Genomic DNA, 12,948 nt, shown 5'->3' with positions numbered 1-12,948 from the left:
ATCAGCTGAAGTCTCCACGTCGGGATGGGGCCCCTAACTCCGGAGCAGCACCAGCTAATAAGTAACGGGCTATGGTCCGATATGGTTCGGCCTAGGTATTCGGTTGGGCAATCTCAGGAGTTAGAGTTCCAGTGCACAGTACCCGGTCTATTCTAGTATGCAGTTGATGGAGGCCTGAGTAGTATGAATAATCTCTGTCCCGAGGATGCTGGACCCGCCTGACGTCCTCAAGCCCCCAGTGTGTTACCCACACATTCAGACCCTTTGTCCTCTTGGTTGTCGTCGCCCCGGACAAGGGAGGAAGAGAGCAGTCCATTACCGTATCTAGTACACAGTTAAGTCCCCTCCAATCAGTAACTGTCCTTCAAAGGGTCTAGCCAGTCATCCAGAAAGGGCTTGTAAGAAAGGGATTTGCTCCTGGTTAGGTGCATACACACAGCTCAGCACTACAAGCTGTCCCTGTTATCTGCCCTCCACTATTACATATCGGCCTTCCTGGTCCATGTCTGTTAACATGGCTTCAAATGGGACCCCGGCCCTCACCCGTATCAGTGTGCCCTGTGCAAATGCCGAGGATGTGGTAGCAAATAGCTGCCCTCTCCACCTACGTTGCAGCCTGTCCACTTCTCGAGAAGTATTTTTTGTTTCTTGGAGTAGTGCTATATGTACCCTTCTTCTTTTTAAGTATGCTAGGATCTTGTGGAGCATGATGATATTCCCCATCCCTCGGATGTTCCAGGTTACCAGTTTTTAGTCCACCATTGGGTGGATTCATAATCTGGAGGGAACACCCACCCCTCCCAGTGGCAGTCACTCTTCAACTCTCCCTCTCGGTGCCCAGTCACCAATGTCAGCCTCGATTCAGCAATGTCGAATCTCCTGCGTGCAACAAAAACATGCAACTTCAATCCCCAACCCCTAATCCCCAGGGGCCAGGTTCAGCTCAGTTGTAAGAGCTGATACCCTCTTTAAACCACCCAAGAAAGCTTTAATGACAAAGAGCCTAACTACTGGTTGCCCAGCAAATATAAAACAAACTTAATAATAACATTAGATCGTGTAGTGTTCTCCCCAGTCGTATAGTAACGGTCAAGAAACTGGGGGGGGTGTCCGTGGCCGTCATTGCCCCAAAGTCAAACAAGAACCCTCATTGAGTGGTCGGTGACACCAGGATAGCATCATCCCAAATGATCTGCTGTTTGGGGGGGGTCCCCTTTGGAGCCTCATCAAAATGGTGCGAGTCCGAGTCAGTGGAGCGGGTATGGTGGTCCGAGTCCCCTCTGCTGTGGTCCCCGTCAGGGTCCGCACTCCGCAGCGACGCTACTGCCTCTAGGACAGCTCTTCTGTCCAACGCTTTTTGTGCTGGGATCGGACCAGTACTCGGTCGGACCCTGAATCGTTGTCTCGTTGCTCTCCTGCGTCCACTCTGTGTTGCCAGTCCCATTTTGGCTTGGGGGTCTCCCCCCGCTTTATGTGATTCCAGCCACTCCCATGCTTCTTCAAGTGTTTGGAAGAAGACAGTGTGTCCCTCCATGATCACTCTCAGCTTGGCTGGGAACAGGAGCGAGTGCTGAATGCCCTCGTCTCTGAGTGCTCTCTTTACTGCCGCATAAGAGGCCCGCTTAGCCTGTACCTCCATCATGAAGTCTGGGAAGAGGGTTACTGTTCCACTGTCAACACAAAATGGTCCGGCCTCTCTGGCCTGCTGCAGCAGTACGCCCCTGTCCCTGTAATTCACCAGCCTAGCCACCACTGCTCCACTGCACCACTGGGTCGGCCCGGAGCAAGAGGCCTCACCGGCACCCGATGTGCCCTTTTCAATGCAAAGAAGGGGGTGAGTTGCTCCGGGGCAAACTTCGACCTCAGCCACTCCTCCAGAAAGGACACTATGTCAGTGCCCTCAATGTGCTCCGGAAGACCAATAACTTGTACGTTATTCCTTTGGCTCTGGCCTTCAGCATCTTCGGCTCGTCGTTCCTGGCGTTGAATACAGTCAGTCAGCTGTGAGACAGTAGCATTAATCTCCTGGTGCGCTGGGGCCAGTTCTGTGAGCGTGGTTTCAGTGCACTGAACCCTGTCCGCTAATTTCTGGTGGTCTTCTCTCAACAGGCCTAATTCTGTAGACACCTGGCCAATTTCCCGTTGGAGTGTTGTTTTGGATTCCTCTATGGCTCCCAGGATCCTGTCCAGCGTGGCCTGTAAGAAGTGCGGAACGGGCCTCACCATGTCTGCTTGGGTCATGTCAGTGGTGCGACACCGCCCCTGTGACTTAGCTCTGTTCCAGCTTTTGGTTGTCATTCGGTGTGACAAGTGGTAAATTCAAAGGAGGTCCGGGGAGGGCCTCTGCGTTCTCACTCAGTCACCTTTCCACCCCTCAATGCGAAGCTGGCCAGTGGAGGGCCCAATGTTGTGGGACGGGTCGTCGCCTGTAGTACCTTTCCTGGTATGCTGTTTACCCTCACCGATGTGTCTGCCAAGGATGTGGGGATGCAGGTGCATCCTATCGCCACTAAAGCCAGTGGCCCTGTCTATTGCCTCTCGGGGGTGCTACATGTCTCTGGGTTGGATCACAGCGGTGGCATGTATTCATCAGTAGGACCCTATCAAACTCCTGGGGTCCTGGGGTCCTGGTCCGAGGGCACACTGTACTCACGATGCCTCCAGGTGTTCTAACGTGCACCACCACAGTGTGACCATTCATCCAGCACTCCTAAGGCATCCCCCTCGGTGCTGTACTGTACACCAGGAGTGTAGGGTGGCCCAGTCTGTCCCTCTTCCGGTATTTACCGCCCCCAGGCCTGTTGTTATTTCCCGCTCTGATCAGCGAGGGGGCCCGTCTCACTTCCTCACTGCGTCTTTGCGGGGCACTGGGCCTCTAGCGCTGCCCTGTTGCTTGGCCCCAGTTGCTTGGACCCCCTGCTGCCCCTTCCTCACCGTGGTGGCTCCTCCGGGTCCTCCAAGCTGCACAGGTCCGTCGCAGCATAGGGGCCTCACCAGGTGCATGTTGGCCTCAGGTGCCATCTCATCAACCTCCTCTATCTGCGAGGGGCCTGTCTCCCTTTCGTAGTGCGTCGTCGCAAGGCCCTGGGCCGCCAGCGCTGCACCGTTGCCTGGCCCCCGCTGCCCCCTCCCGACCGTGGGGGCACCTCCGGATCTCAGAGTCGCAGCAGTCCGTTGCGGCTTAGCCGCCTCTCTGGGCACACGCTGGCCATGGGTGCCGCCCCATCAGCCGTGGCTGGAGCATCCAGTCACCCGGCTCACTTGCAGTTCACTTCCCGAAGCTCCAACCCCCACCACGGGTCTCCTAGTTATGTCCCCAGTCCTCTCCTGCCATCGGTGCCACTTTCAGACCCCCAATGGGGCAGGATCAACAGGATTTGTGCTGTTCCTGAGCGGAGCAGAACATTCACGTGTCCGCCATTATCGCTGGTCAGGCCACGCCACCCTACAGGAAGCATTCATAAGGTACATAAAGACAGGATGGTTCTTTGTATTAACCCTAAACTTCTGCCTAAGGCTGTCTCACCATTTCACATCAACAAATTATTAGTCATCAAATATACGATTGCCAGACAAGACTCGGTTTGCCTAGCCTTTATGGACCTTTTATGCACTTTTGATAGCGTTGTCAGGTTCAAACTGTGGAAGATTCTTTTAGATCTGGGGGTGGAGCCTGATCTGGTTCAGTTCCTAGGAGCTTTGCATTATGATCTGTCAACATCTTTGAGGTACGGCCCATTTGGGGAGAGGACTCATTGTTTGAAGTTGAGGCACAGGGTGACGCAGGGCTGTGTATTAGCTCGTATATTGTTTCTTATGTATATCAATTGTGTAGGGGCAGTTCTATCTGGTGCCAACCTGGATGTCCCCATGGTGGTAGGAAACAAGTCCTAGTCCTACTATACGCAGATGATGCAGTTTTATTATTCAGGACTCCCAATGGTCTCCATGTCCTATTTCAAGAATTTGTATCATTTATGGGATCTCTAGGTATGGCAAATAACCAAGCAAAAACTTTAATTATGGTATGCAACCAAAAGAGTAACAGAATACAGGGTATTGTGTTGAATGGCCAGCCTGTTGCCCAGGTCTCTGAGTTCTCATATCCGGGTGTGGTTATGGATGCCAGGTCCAGCTGGGGGCCATGTATCAGCAGGGTGAGGAGTAAATTATTTAGCGCTGTGAGATGTGTTTTTAAATTGGCTAAGAATATTGGCAAGAAGCTCTTGGCCCCTCTTTCGGAGGTATATAAAATGTATTGTCTTCCCATCTTTAATTACAGGGCTGGGATTTGGGGGGAATGCAAAAACCAGTGCTCTCCAAGTGGAGAACAATTGCGTTCTAAGGTGACTCCTGAGAGTTCCTCCCATGTGCTCCACTTTTATTGCCCATCATGAGCTTGTGCTGGAGTACGTGGCGGATGTTATTAAGCTTGCTTCTTTACCTCTCTGGTGTTCCATGAGGGTCAACACTCATGCTGCATTAAATAAGGAGACTATTATCGATTGCCTTTGGCAATGAGAATTCAGTTGTTGGGGTATGTCTCGGTTGAACTAGATAAGTTGGGCAGGCCACCCCTTTTCACTTATCCCACTTTGATGCAGAAGGCTGATTTACTGTGGGTCAAAACTGCCTTCATGAATAGGACTAGGCTGCTGAGGGAGTGTCATAAGGTTGACAAGCGGTCCATAAGAGACTCTACAGATATTCACCCCTCTTCCTCTGTGGAGCCTTATCTTGTGAGGATGGATAATTCTTGGGACAGAATTTGAGCTACTAACTCTATCTGTGGGAAAAATAGATAGCTCAAAAATTTGTTGATGTGAAATGGTAAGACAGCGTTAGGCAGAAGTTTAGGGTTAATACAAAGAACCACCCTGTCTTTATGTTCCTTATGAATGCTTCCTGTATCATAAAAGGTTGAAGCTTCCTAACACATTTGAGTGGGGTGGTTGCAAGTGGAGAGGCTCAAAAGGAAGAGCTATACGTCATGTGAGGACCAGGTTCAGCTCAGTTGTAAGAGGTGTTACCCTCTTTAAACCACCTAAGAAAGCTTTAATGACAAAGAGCCTCAAATAGATGAATACTCTCTGTTTTGGAGATATGCTGCATCTGTAGATAGGTGTAGGTATATAGAAATGTAAGCTAGGCCTGCCTTGTAAAATAAATAGAAGATAGGGAACAATCTTCTACAAAGGGACCGTAAAGAAGTCCAACAGATTAGAAATACAGTAGTGTATGGCCCCTTTTCTACTTAGCTGAGAAACAGGTATGAGTAGTGAGTTTTCTGACTTCTTGTTAAACAGCCATGTATTCCTGTGGGAGGTTAAGATAACCAAACTCTAAAAACTCAGGTGCCAAATTGCAAAATGTAGCTGTTTGTGATCTGCATGTCTGAGGAGACCCAGATGCCTGATTGGGAGTTTCTCATGAGTACTAAATGACATATAGAGGAGCATACAATACCAGGGCTTTCTTTCCCAGGTTAGTACAACTAGGATTAGTGTCAGGGACACTTGTCTTTATCACCACATATACGATGTGGGGAGGAAGTGGCAAAGCATAGGCAAATAACCCTAAGCAGTTCCTCCATAGAGCATTGACCATGGATTGTGGATTTGAGGTAGCATTTTGGGCATGTTGCATTTCTGTGAGTAGCAAACAGATCTATTATCCGAGTCCCCCAGTGTTGGAAGTACTTGTGGGGGACTTGTGGGAGGAGCTCCCAGTAATGAACCTGCTGATGCTTCCCACTGAGCAGGTTCGAAAAATTGTTCTCCAGCCCCAGTAGATTCTCTTCTAACTGGTGAGTTATATGGTGAGTTTCCTAAAACCAGTGCTTAATTTGTGCTTGTTGTTTCCGGTGCTGAGCACCAGCACTTATTTTTTGAGGGCCGGGGCTTATTCTTCTGCCTCAAGCCTTTGCTGTGAGCAAAAGACACAAATGGAAAAAACAGATGAAGGAAAAAACGAAAAAGAGTCACAAAGGAAGAAAGTAGAAAGCTGCAAGAGTGAGCAGAAGGGGCAGGGAGTGGCCTTATATGGCTCGAAGAGACGCGAGATGGCTTCAGGATTAAGCTGCCTCAGTATTCCATGTTCACACATTTAATTGCAGCGGCCGTGTGTTTAAGAGAAGGGCTTTGGGCACCGGCATCTTTTTATTTTCAAATTAAGCAATGCCTAAAACCAGATCTCCTGTGCCAGTTGAGAGAGCTGATGGAAGTGGAACCTCATGCGTCTGGATGTAAAACATGAGCATCTTGTTGTTTGTTCTTATTAGTACTGCTTTCCCCCGAGGAGTGAAAGAAATACCCTGAGAGCTGACGTGATGGCTAGAAGTTTCAGGTAGTTGATGTGATGATTCTGGTGCGGCAGAGCCCAAGTGCCTTGAATTACCATTTGGTGCAGGTGTGCCCATCCACTCAAGAAGAGATGCATCTGTAGTGATGTAGACCGACAGATGAGTGCCTGGAAAGGCCCTGGTGAGCAACAACTTATTGCTGTTCCACCCTCAGGGACTGTGCTGGATCCTGGTTGTTACCAACACTAGATCCTCCTAATCCTCTTCTGCTCGCTTGACAGGCACACTTGTAATGGGTGCATATGTGACCTAGTATGTGGGACAATTACTGTGCAAGAAGCCATCATTCCCTACAGTTTTATTACAGTGTGGAGCGTGGTGGGACAGTATGTTTTAAAAAGATGCAGCAACTGTTAGAATTCCATCATCCTCTGTTGATTGAGTATGCTTTGCCAGGCTCCACACTGAGGACTGATCCTAGGAAGGGCTAAATCTGTTAGAGGTGTATATGCAACTTTTTCACATTGACGGTAAACCCTAGTTTGTGCAGTAAGACACTGGTAGCTGAATGACTGCTAGGCATTGTTGTTTGCTGCTGCTGTTGTAATGTAACCATGTGAAGGTTTTAGGAGAAGATGAACTTGTTCAATGGTTGGATGTCGAGGATCAGCTTGAGTGAGCAATCATTTTTGAGAATCAGAAAGTAGAGGAGTACACCTTTTTTTTGTTTACCGCTTTGGAGTACAAACATGAGTTCTATGGCACCTTCTACTAAGAGCCCCTGTACCTCCTTCTCCAGAAGATGAAAGTGGTCTGGTCTGAACTTATGACATTTACCACAGTGCATTTGGGCAAAATGTGTGCTGATTTGTCAGGCTATGTGCTCCCTTCCCACATGTTTTGAACTTCTAACATTGACAGGGTGGGATGTTGGGAGTGTGTAAAAATTGTGGTACTTCCCTTCCCAATGCAAAATGATCTGGTGAAATGCTTTCCTAGTATGACAGAAAGTGCATTATGCTACCCCCATCAGATGTAGTGTGATTTAGGGGGGAGGGAAAGGGACTCATTGTTTTGCTGCAGATGAGCCCCTTTCAGGGCCACCTCTCCCTCTCCCCCACCCATTTTCTCTGTAAGTCGCTCTTTAAAAAAACTTACTTTGTTAGGGTATTACTATAGACTTTTTACCTTTACTTTCTGTTTTCTTGCTGTGACTTTTTGTTGGCCTTAGGACTCCGAGCACCTTAACACTGCTAAACAGTGCTTAAATGCATGTGCTTCTCACCTAAAACATTGTAACATTGGTGTATTGACAACTGGCATATTTAATGTACCTATACGTCCAGTGTAACGTGGTATACCATAAACCCAGGGCCTATAAATTAAATGCTTCTAGTGGACCTCTAGCATTAGTTGTGCCACCCACACAAGTAGCCCTGTAAACATCTCAGGCCTGCAACTGCAGAGCCTGTGTTTGCAGTCCACTGCCACCCTAACTTGACATTTAAACCCTCTTGCCAAGCCCAGAACTCCCCTTTTCTTTCAAATGTCATCCCTAAGGTAGTCCCTTGGTATCCCAGAGAGCAGGGTGCTATGCAAGCAAAAGGCAGGGCATATACTTTTAAGTTCAATTTTCCTGGTAATGAAAGCTCCCCAAAGTCATTTTTTATTATTGTGAGACCTGCCCCTTTCATAGGTCAGCACTGGGAATTAGTTATAATATCTTGAAGCTGTAATTCCAGATCTGAGAGGAGTAGCTGAATCATGTTTAGTACAACTGGAATGGTAATAATAAATCCTCTTTACTGGTAAAGTCAGATTTATCATTACTATTTTAGAAGTGCCACTTATAGAAAGTGGCAGAAAGAACAGATGGATGGAATGCTGAACAATGCAAACATTCACCTCAGTTATAAAGACCTGGGTTTAATCCTTTGTTTTTTTTACACACCACTCCACCCCAGTTTGGACCCAGCCATATGCTTATCAGTCTTGACCCTGCTCCCCATGGGAACAGTCCAGCCCAAACTGCCAGGCTATGTCTTCCCTGGACTGGAAACAAGCATCCTGGGACTGGTTTCAGAGTATGACCCCTCATCAGCCATGTTATCTTGAATCCAGTGGCACAATGAGCTGGGGACCAACATCTGGGCCTACCCTTATCAGGTAGAGAGAAAAAGCCAAAAAGAACAGATGATGGACAGAATTATGAACAATGCAAACATTCACCCCCAGTCAAAAAGATCTGGGTTTAATCCATCACTGTTTTGCCCACCAGGCCATCCTAGTTTGGACCCAGCCATTTGCAAATCAGTCTTGACCCTGCTCCCCTTGGGAACAGTTCAGCCCGAACTGTTAGACCAGGCCCTCCCTAGATCAGAAACAAGCACCCTGGGACCGGTTTTGGGGTATCACCCCTCATCAGCCAGGTTAGCAGGACTCCAGTTGTGCAGTGAGCATGGGGCCCATTGTCTAGGCATACCCTCCGCACGTAGGGAGACAAAGGCAAAAAGAACAGATGATGGACGGAATGCTGAACAATGCAAACATTCACCCCAAGTCATAAAGATCTGAGTTTAATCCATCTCTTTTTACCCACCACAACACCCCAGTTTGGACCTTGCCCTATAAAACTCAGTCTTGACCCTGCTCCCCATGGAAACAGTTGTCCCTGTGCACGGCTTTCAGCCAGTCCCTGTGGCCAACCCCTACAACAAATTAACCCTGCATGGCCCCCCTCCTCAGGCTGATATTGGCCCTGGGGACGCCATCCCCTGGGCCCAGTGTAAATATTTAATTGTTTTTGGGGAGAGGGGGGCTGCATGGCCAACCCCCCAGCCCATCTCAGCCCCAGGGATCCCAACCCCTAGGGCCTGACCTAAACATTTAATTGTTTTGTGGGGAGGGGAGCCAGGCGGCCCCCCCTTCACACGCAAATCTCAGGTCCGGGGACCCCATTCCCTGAGACCTGGCTTCATTTCGTTTTGTTGCCTTAGGGGACCCCCCCCCCCCTCCCTAGGCTGATCTTTGCCCTGGGGAACCCATCCTCAGGCCCTGGTCCAATTATTTTATTTTGTAGGTGGAGAGGGGCTGCGTGGCCCCCCTCCCAAGGGCCGATCTTGGTTACAGGACCCCATAACCTGGGGCCTGGCCATGTGCCTGAGGGCTCCCAGTCTTAATGTTGGGGACCGTGGGGGGAGCTCGAAGGCCTCCACGATCCCAGCAAGCTTCCTGTCTCCTGCGGGAGCTAGCATTGCAGTCACAGAGCAAAGATGCTCCCTCTCTGTGAGAGAAGTTTCCTCTGTGTGCCTAACCGCATCTCTGCTTCCTTCAATGGAGTAGAGTGTTTGCTTGCTGCTAAGCCACAGCAAACAGCTATGTTCCAGGGGTGGGCACCCCGGGACATAGCAGGAGCCAGCCCTGGGAGATGGCGGTCCCCAGGGCCATTTGTGGCTCCTTGAGGGGGATCATGTGGCTCCCCCCAGAAAAATAGCCCCAGGGAGATGGTGGTCCCCAGGGCCTAGGGGTCCGAAATTTACCCACCTTTCTATTTTTTACACTTTGCCCTGGGAAGGTGGTGGTCCCCTGGGCTCCGGGTGTGGGGCTGCGTAGCCCCGCATGAAATTATATTTAAGCCCTGGGTAGCTGGCGGTCCCCCGGGGCTGCGGGGGGGAATCATGTGTCCCCCGCATGAAAAACATTTAAGCCCTAGGGAGGTGGTGGTCCCTGAGGCTGCAGGCAGCCCCCTGTGCATCATATTTGTTTAGTGCCCTGGGAAGGTGGCGGTCCCAAGGACTGCAGGGGGACAGGTGGCCCACAAACACATTGGGGGTCATTCCGACCCCGGCGGGCGGCGGGCACCGCCCCCCGGGCGGAAACCGGCCAAACACCGCACTGCGGTCAAATGACCGCAGCGGTGATTCCAACTTTCCCGCTGGGCCGGCGGGCGATCTCAAGAAGATCGCTCGCCGGCCCAGCGGGAAAGCCCCTGCAAAGAGGAAGCCGGCGGATTTGCAGGGGTGCGACGGGTGCAGTTGCACCCGTCGCGATTTTCAGTGTCTGCAAAGCAGACACTGAAAATCATTATGGGGCCCTGTTAGGGGGCCCCACGACACCCGTTCCCGCCAGCCTCTTAATGGCGGTGTAAACCGCCAGGAACAGGCTGGCGGGAAGGGGGTCGGAATCCCAATGGCGGCGCTGCAAGCAGCGCCGCCATTGAGGATTCCCTGGGCCAGGGGTAAACCGTCGGGAAACCGCCGGTTGCCCTTTTCTGACCGCGGCTTTACCGCCGCGGTCAGAATTGCCCATGAAGCACCGCCAGCCTGTTGGCGGTGCTTCCGCGGCCCTCTGCCCTGGCGGTTTCAAACCGCCAGGGTCAGAATGAGGGCCATTATGTTTTTAGCCTCAAGGAGGTGGTGGTCCCTGGAGCTGTGGGGGGGGCACCTGGTCCTTCTGCATTACAAATATCAATGCCTCAGGGACTTGGCCCACCCGGGGGCTTAGGTATTAAGAAGTGCAGGGGCCTGTACTTCGGTTTTTGCTGCAAATGTGCTAGCCTATCACAAATTTGCATCAACATTCTTTTTTAAAAGTGCTTTTTTAGCACTAGGGTTCCCTTTAGGACTCCACCACCAGAGCTAAAGGGTCAGGGTGTCCATACCCGGACCTCTTTTTTTGTCATTTTTACCTTTTTTCTGGGATTTGGCTGAAGCTGACTCCTAACATGGCTGCCAACACTTCCTTGTGAAGAGTTGGCAACCAATCAGATCTCAGCACGAGATCGGAAGGGGTCGCCAATCCTTCGTGTCTCTATATATACAAATTTGGATTTTCATTAATTTCTCTAAAACTACTGAAAGGGTTTACACCAAATCACAAAAAGGTCACTTTCCGGACCAGGCCCGAGTTTTCTGCCACATTTCTGGTTTCTGCTCTGTCGCTGTTCCAAATTCCTATGGGAAAATGAATGGGGAAAAAGTGTTTTGGGAACCCCCCTTTTTCTCGGCCCCCGCTTGACAGATCACCCTGAAACATTACAAACAGCAGCTGACGTGACTGGCAAATTTTTTGGGAACATTTTGTGAAGCAATTGCTTCACAAAATTGCGTGAGCAAGGCAGTTATGCTGAAACGTGTTGCAGGGGCTGGACATTTTTTGTATGCCTAATAAAACTTAGACACACCGACAGTGCATGTTTTCCTCCTTTTGGATTTCTACATATTGTTTATGCCGGGTGCCACTCTGGCTTCCACAAGTCAGGGGTCCGGCATATATGGAAAATGTCACTTACCCAGTGTACATCTGTTCGTGGCATTAGTCGCTGCAGATTCACATGCTGTGCACATCCCGCCATCTGGTGTTGGGCTCGGAGTGTTACAAGTTGTTTTTCTTCGAAGAAGTCTTTTCGAGTCACGAGATCGAGGGACTCCTCCCATTTCGGCTCCATTGTGCATGGGCGTCGACTCCATCTTAGATTGTTTTCCCCCGCAGAGGGTGAGGTAGGAGTTGTATATGCTAGTAATAGTGCCCACGCAATGGAGTGAATACGTATGTACATAATGTAGTTTAAAGTAATATATATATTTACAAATATACAGATGTTCAAGATCAACTTCTAAACGGCTACAGGCTCCCGGGGAGGCGGGTGGGCGCATGTGAATCTGCAGCGACTAATGCCACGAACAGATGTACACTGGGTAAGTGACATTTTCCGTTAGGTGGCATGTGTAGCTGCAGATACACATGCTGTGCATAGACTAGTAAGCAGTTATCTCCCCAAAAGCGGTGGTTCAGCCTGTAGGAGTTGAAGTTGTCTGAAACAATGTTCGTAGTACTGCTTGGCCTACTGTGGCTTGCTGTGTTGTTAGCACGTCTACACAGTAGTGTTTGGTAAATGTATACGGCGTAGACCATGTAGCTGCCTTACATATTTCTGTCATTGGAATATTTCCTAGAAAGGCCATGGTAGCACCTTTCTTTCTAGTTGAGTGTGCCCTTGGTGTAATAGGCAGTTCTCTTTTAGCTTTAAGATAACAGGTTTGAATGCACTTAACTATCCATCTAGCAATGCCTTGCTTAGAAATTGGATTTCCTGTATGAGGTTTTTGGAAAGCAATAAATAATTGTTTTGTTTTGCGAATTAGTTTTGTTCTGTCAATGTAGTACATTAACGCTCTTTTGATGTCCAATGTATGTAGTGCTCTTTCCGCTACAGAGTCTGGCTGTGGGAAGAACACTGGTAATTCTACAGTTTGATTTAAGTGGAACGGTGATATGACTTTTGGTAAAAATTTAGGATTTGTTCGTAGAACTACTTTATGCTTGTGTATCTGAATAAATGGTTCTTGTATGGTAAATGCTTGAATCTCACTTACTCTTCTTAAAGATGTGATGGCAATTAAAAATGCAACTTTCCATGTTAAGTATTGCATTTCACAAGAGTGCATGGGCTCAAAAGGTGGACCCATGAGTCGTGTTAAGACAATGTTAAGGTTCCATGAAGGAACTGGTGGTGTTCTTGGTGGTATAATTCTCTTTAGACCTTCCATAAATGCTTTTATGACTGGTATTCTAAATAGAGAAGTTGAGTGCGTAATTTGCAGGTAAGCTGAAATTGCTGTAAGATGTATTTTAATGGAAGAGAAAGC

The 12,948-nt window shown here is 49.2% G+C and overlaps 1 protein-coding gene across 3 annotated transcripts in view; it reads right to left on the bottom strand.

Annotated features, from left to right (window-relative positions):
* Positions 1–12,948, bottom strand: part of SLC29A4 (solute carrier family 29 member 4) — a 171,453-nt gene that overhangs the window by 19,961 nt on the left and 138,544 nt on the right. The window lies entirely within an intron of this gene.

Source organism: Pleurodeles waltl, chromosome 10 (genome assembly GCF_031143425.1).
Source record: "Pleurodeles waltl isolate 20211129_DDA chromosome 10, aPleWal1.hap1.20221129, whole genome shotgun sequence".
NCBI classification, from domain to species: domain Eukaryota; kingdom Metazoa; phylum Chordata; class Amphibia; order Caudata; family Salamandridae; genus Pleurodeles; species Pleurodeles waltl.
The sequence above is the reverse complement of the archived record's forward strand: the minus strand, read 5'-3'. Positions and strand labels throughout refer to the sequence as shown.